The sequence below is a fragment of the Balaenoptera ricei genome, chromosome 14 (genome assembly GCF_028023285.1).
Source record: "Balaenoptera ricei isolate mBalRic1 chromosome 14, mBalRic1.hap2, whole genome shotgun sequence".
NCBI lineage: Eukaryota > Metazoa > Chordata > Mammalia > Artiodactyla > Balaenopteridae > Balaenoptera > Balaenoptera ricei.
In genome coordinates, this window is record NC_082652.1 from 27,328,265 (window position 1) to 27,334,818 (window position 6,554).

The following is a 6,554-nucleotide window of genomic DNA, read 5'->3' on the forward strand; positions in this document are numbered from 1 at the left end:
TACTCTTCGTTGTGGTGCGCGAACTTCTCATTGCAGTGGCTTCTCTTATTGCGGAGCACGGGCTCTAGGCGTGCAGGCTTCAGTAGTTGTGGTACGTGGGCTCAGTAGTTGTGGCTCACGGGCTTAGTTGCTCCATGGCATGTGGGATCTTCCCTGACCAGGGCTCGAACCTGTGTCCCCTGCATTGGCAGGTGGATTCTTAGCCACTGCACCACCAGGGAAGTCCCTGCTTTTGTTTTAATATTTATTTATTTGGTTGCACCGGGTCTTAGTTGCAGCACGTGGGCTCCTCAGTTGCGGCATGTGAACTCTTAGTTGTGGCACGCATGCGGGACCTAATTCCCCGCCCAGGGATCGAACCGGGGCCCCCTGCATTGGGAGTGGGGAGTCTTAACCACTGCGCCACCAGGGAAGTCCTGCAAAGTTTCAATTTTATTCCAGTTAAGGCTTCTATCTTGATAATGGGCAGTCCCAGAGGAGCGGGAGCCAGACCCTGGAAAAGTAAGGTGCATTTTTCCTTCCGAGCTCTGACCCCTGGGGAAGCCCAGGTCGCAATATGCTGAGACCAGGTGGGGGCAGCCATGGACATTCTGAACTGGGGGCTTTCCTTGGTGGGAGGGTTTGGTGCTTTGGGATGAGAGGACCAGGTCTTGGGATGCTCCTCAATAATTTCAGGTCACCTAGGGCCTCAATAAGAGTAGTGGTTCCTCAGCAAAGGATGCTGTGCAGCCTTGGAATCTGTAGGCGCTTCTCTGAGAAATGATGCCACGTGTGTGCCGAGAGCCCTTCTTCCCAGGCATCCTTGGGGCCGGTCCCCATTCCACTGCATCTGCCATACTTTTCGTTCTCTACCTCAACTCTGTACCACAATCCAGAGGGGGAATTGGCAACCTACAGCCTGGGGGCCAAACCTGGCTGGATGCATGTTTTCATAAATAAAGGTTGACTGGACGCCCCCCCCGGGAGCGCTCAGCACAGTGTAAAGCCCTTGAACCCTGCCAGGTTGTTTAATAATTGGCCTCCCTCCCCTAAAGTAGCCACTGAATGAGGGCAGGCCACTGTCCAAGCCACAGATGGCGGAGCAAGGGGAGGGCGGAGGTCATGCCCAGGAATGCGATGCTGTGAGGGTGGATGGGGCGTGGCCATTCCTGAGAGGCTGGTGCGTCTTGTGGAATAGATTATTCGTTTGGGGGCCCAGTTTGAGGGCACTGAGATATGCTGGCCAATTAAAGTGAATCCAGAGCCAGTATAAGCAGGGGCAAAAGCTACTTAGTGCCTTTTTTGTGGTCCAAATCCTTAACTGTGTATTAAATATTGAAATTCTGATCAAACCAAATCTCAGGCCTGTGTTCCAGATTCTCTTTCTCCCTTGCAGAGGGGTGTGTGTGTGTGTGCATGTGTGTGCACTCTCACAATATAACTCAGAGGTACCCTGTATCCTCTATAGGTCCTTCAGTGTGTCCTATATCCCATAGGAGGTACGCAGGCTGCGGGCCCCCTCCTCCAGGAAGCTCCAGGCAATACTGTCAGTACGAGCCTGAGGCCTTGGGCCTTGGACCAGTTAGACACGTTTATCCTAAGAATGTGATTTATTGTGAACACATGTTTTGCTCTTGTGTGCGGGTTTGGGGCCTGGAGTCTGAGAGACAGAGGTCAGTGGCATGGGTGCTGCAGCCCATGTGACTGACCCCCAGTAAAAACTGAGGCCGGGGGGCTTCCCTGGTGGGCAGCCCTTTGCTCCCAGTCACACGTAGTTGCTGAGAATTAAGTGGGGCTCCGTGGGGGAGGGGGACGCCTGGGAGCCAGTGCCTGGTCTCTCCTGGACATCGTCCTGAGTGCTTTTCTCCTTTGAAAAGGGCACTAGTTGGCCTTTGTGACCAAATGATCCTGGCCCCGAATTTGCTTTAACCTCTGGGAGACGTGAGATGGGGCTGCATATCCACGGGCCTCAGTCTAGTCACAAGGGGGGCCGCAGGACTTGGGGATCGGCTGGGCCCCCCTGCCGGCTCTGCACACACCTGGTGGCTGCTGCTCACCCCTAATCACCCGAACCCTGGCCCCAATTCCCCACTCCCAGCCCATCCTGAACCCCAACCCTAATTTGGGTCTCTCGGAGCCTTGTCCTGACCATGACCCTGACCCTGACTAGCACCCAGATGCCGTGACCACTGGACTCGGGAAGGTGTCCTCCACTGCTGGGGTGGGCCTGCTGCCCTCCCGTCCTCTTTAGGCTCTGCCACAACCTGCCTGCAGGCGAAATGTCCAGGAGCCCGTGGAGGTGGCCTGGCTGGTGCCCCCCACCCCCTCCTGTGTCTGTCATCATGACATTGGATAGGAAAGAAAATAGTGTCACCCCAGAGCAGTGCCGCGGGAAGAACTACGGACCCTGTAGTTTCTCGTTCACAGTGGAAATTGCTTTTTGTACTGATATCAAAAGTAATGTGTCTGTTGTTTTAATAATTCAGAACATGAACAGTCAGTCCTAACCCATCACCTAGAAATCGGTAGCATCTGGTGCATATATTAGGGGGTCCTTGTGGGTTCCGTCCCAGCCCCCATCCCCACTTCAGTCTTCATTTCTTCTTCTTCTTCTTTTTTTTTGAGCTTGCAGGAGACCAGTCCCACAGGAGGAACGCAGCCACTGCGAGGAGCTGAGGTAGGGCCCCTTCCCACTTTGGAGCAGGATGAAGCCCCCATCACGGGTGGTTATTTCCAGGCAAATCCAGAGCGACGTCTCAGGCTCACTGCTGGGCAGTCCTGCTGGCTGCACCCCAAGTCCACCCATGCTAAACGTTAACACACTTTTGACGAATGGGGTTCATCCCAGTGATACAAAGATGATGGGATGATAGAAAACCTCCTCATAATCCAGCTGTATCTCCACCACAGGAAAGAAACCCATACAGTCATTTCTGGGGCATGCTGAGGTGTGGCTTAATTCTGCATCCAGCCCTGATTTTTCAAAGACCTAGCAAACTAGGCCTACAAAGATAGTTCATTAACAGGATAAAAATCCGTTGTGGCCAAGAGTTGGCATTTCGCCCGACAGTAAAATACTAGCTCTGTTCCCACTTAAGTCAGGATGGAGACCTGAGCCCATGGGAAATCAGCCAAGTTCGTTCCACCTGCCATCCCTGGTCAAGGTGGGTTTAAGACATACATGTCCTCCAGGTGGCACGGAGCCTAAATAACGTGTTTGCCCAACTTGTTTTCCAGGAGCCTGGAGTCAGCTGTGTCTAGTTTGAGCTGATATGGTTAAGCCTGGATGGGACCACCCACCCTGCACTGGGCCTGCGCCTGACCTTTCCCCCATCACCTTTCCCCAAGCCTCGGACCGCCCTGCTCCTTCAACCCACAAGTGTCCCAGCCCCTGGTCTTCGGGGGGGGCAGCTCTGCAGCTAGTGCTCTTCATGGAGCTGCAAACCTCGGCGGCTCAGCATTTTCCTTGCTGCGTATCGGGCAAGACAAACCTGGTCAGGGAACTAACTTAGCGGCCAGCCAGGAGGTAAGTCCGGACGACCTTTTGCCTGTGGCTCGTCCAAGGCTGGTACTGAGAGGCTGTGGCCGAGTCTGGGCAGCGGCCTGGTCCGTCTGTTCCAGGACCGTCCCCGGATTTCCCTGGAGAGGTGCTGAAAACTTCCTCTCTTAGTTTTGTTTTGCAGCAAAGAGACAGTTTGGGGGTTTGGGTTTGGAAGACACTTTTGGGTGAGTAACCTCATTACAGAATTGCACATGTGCCTAGATTGCCTGGCAATCCATCCAGGTTGGAGGCCCACTTGGCGGGATGCTGACAGAGGACACAAGGTTTGCAGCTGCTGAGGTACCGCAGGCCAGGGTTGGAGGCTGGGGCTCTGGGTTTTGGTCTTGTTTGTTTGTCTATCATTGTCTTAATTGTTAAGAGTTGGCTACTGGGGATTGAATAAGGACCCATAGGGAGATTTTGCTGCTGTGACCACCTGGAAACAAAGCCCCTTCAAAACGGGAAATGTTAATTCAATTCCCCCTTTGCATTCTCCAAAATTGGGTGAGTTTTCAGCTGTAAAACCATAAGAAAAAGATGGTAACACTGTGTGGCCTCCATTTCCTTTAGACTCCGGAGCAAAATGGTCTGAAAATGGATCCTTTAGTTACAATACAAATTTGCGACTTGATTTATTTTGTAAACGGGAAGAAAAATGGGATGAAATCGCTTCTGTACCGTCTTTGATGTTACTGTATCAAAATAAGCCTGTGCCAAGATGTCAAGTTGTGACTCAGCAGGAAAGGAGGCCAAGGAACCCCTCTTGCTTGATTCTGATGAGGAGGAGGATGACTTGCTGCTGCTCTTTAGCTACCACCGTCTGAGCCTCAGGCTCCCCCCTCCCTACCCCTCGGGTCTGGGGATTGAGAAATAGGAATGGTCTCAGTCTCCCCATCTCCTACCCTCCAGGGCACTCGACTTGGCCAGGGAGCTGCCCAGACTCAGGCTGGGCAGCATCAGTTAAGGGGAGTCCCTGCTGGGGGTGTGAAAGCAGAGAGTGGACAGCCGATGGGATGGGAGGGATCCGGGTCCACGCCCCTCCTTCAACTTCAGCTTTTTTTTTTTTTTTAATTAATTAATTTTATTTTTTCGGCTGTGCCACGCAGCATGTGGGATCTTAGTTCCCCGACCAGGATGGAACCCGCACCCCCTGCATTGGAAGCCTGGAGTCTTAACCACTGGACTGCCAGGGAAGTCCAACTTCTTATTTATTTAATTGGAAGAACAATATGCCAACTTAGAGAGATGACCAAAGAGAACGGAAAATCTTTCATCGATCCTTGCAACCTGCAACCCGACCTGGGCAGATGCTTGAAATTCATTAACTACCCTCCTCACCTCAGAAAACCTTCGAGAGATGCTGGGTGGAGCCTGGGAGGAGGCAGATCAGCTTCACGAAGGAACCCCTGGTGCCCCATGCAGCCTGCAGCGAGCGTGGCTTTGCCAACAGCAGATCCTAATTGGGATGTGAGTGCTGGGGATGGGTAAAACTCAAACATTATGGAGATCGCATTCTTGCAGGATTGTGAAGAAGGGGCCTAGACACGGAAGCCTTACTAAAGCAGAGGAGGTAAGACAGAAATCAAATGAGGAGGCTTCAGAATTTCTAGGTAGGGTCTGTAAAGCCTCCAGGCAATACAGATGCAGACCTGAGGCCCCAAAGAATTCAAAGGTGGTCAGTGTGATTCTCATTGGCCAGAGCGGCCCCTGACATACAGAAGAAACTTCGAAAAGTCGGGGGGCTTTAGGAACACCTACCTTTCAACTTGTTAAGTTGCCTTCAAAGCTCTTAACGGCAGAGACCAGGTTCAGGAGAAAAGGGAACAACGAAGAATGAATCGGGCCACTCTGCTGGCAGCTGACTGAACCCAGGGAAGAGCCGGACCAAACTGAGGAGGTAAGCGGCCTAAGCTCCCACTTGAACAGGGCACCTGATAGCGGGATCCTGCCAATGTGCATATTGCAAAGAGCAGGAACACGTCCTAAAAGAGAGTCCCGCCCTAAATCACCCTTTTTTTTTTTTTTTTTAGGCTGCGTTGGGTCTTCGTTGCTGCGCGGGGGCTTTTCTCTAGTTGCGGCCAGTGGGGGCTACTCTTCGTTGCGGTGTGCGGGCTTCTCATTGCAGTGGCTTCTCTTGTTGTGGAGCACGGGCTCTAGGTGCACGGGCTCAGTAGTTGCAGCACGTGGGCTCTAGAGCACTGTCTCAGTAGTTGTGGCACACGGACTCAGTTGCTCCATGGCATGTGGGATCTTCCCCGACCAGGGATAGAACCCGTGTCCTCTGCACTGGCAGGCAGATTCTTAACCACTGTGCCACCAGGGAAGCCCCTAAATCAGACTCTTGAAGAAGGTAAACAGGTGGCGCATCAGCTGCCTGAGCTAAGCATGACGGTGACCACGAATGACGGGGCCCTGGGGAACCCTTTAAATCCCACTGAGTCCATCACTATGTCCCACACAGAGCCCCAGTGACCATGACGGTTGGAAATCAATTTGACTTTGTGATGGACGTAGGGGCCACTTACTCAGTTTTAAATACCCAGTTTTCTAAACTTTCTTCTGAGGCTGTTAGTAACTGGGGTGTCAGGAGAAACCTTCAGAAAGCCTTTTCTCCAGCTGCTAGACTGTCAGATGGAGCATACCTTTCTGTACGAGATTTACTAACTAAATACCAGGGTTACCTTTACACCTGGACGAATGGACATTGAAGCATTACAAGAGCAGGCTCTCAACCCCCAAAGAGAACAGCCTGCAGCCACTGGGAAAGATATCCTGCAGGAGGTGAGTCTGGAGGTGTGGGGTGTGTGTGGGCAGGAGGCTGCACCTATACGGGTTAGGCTCTGTCCCGGAGCAAAAATTCCAAACTTTAAGCCCTTCCTATGAAAGGAGCCGGCAAAGTGTGGAATTCAACCCCTGCCTTCCTGGAATATGACTTAATACACCCCTGCTGGTCACCTTATAAGACTCCACCTTTACCAGTCCAGAAACCAGGCACAGGTGGATATCAGTTTGTACACCACTTCAGAGCAATGAA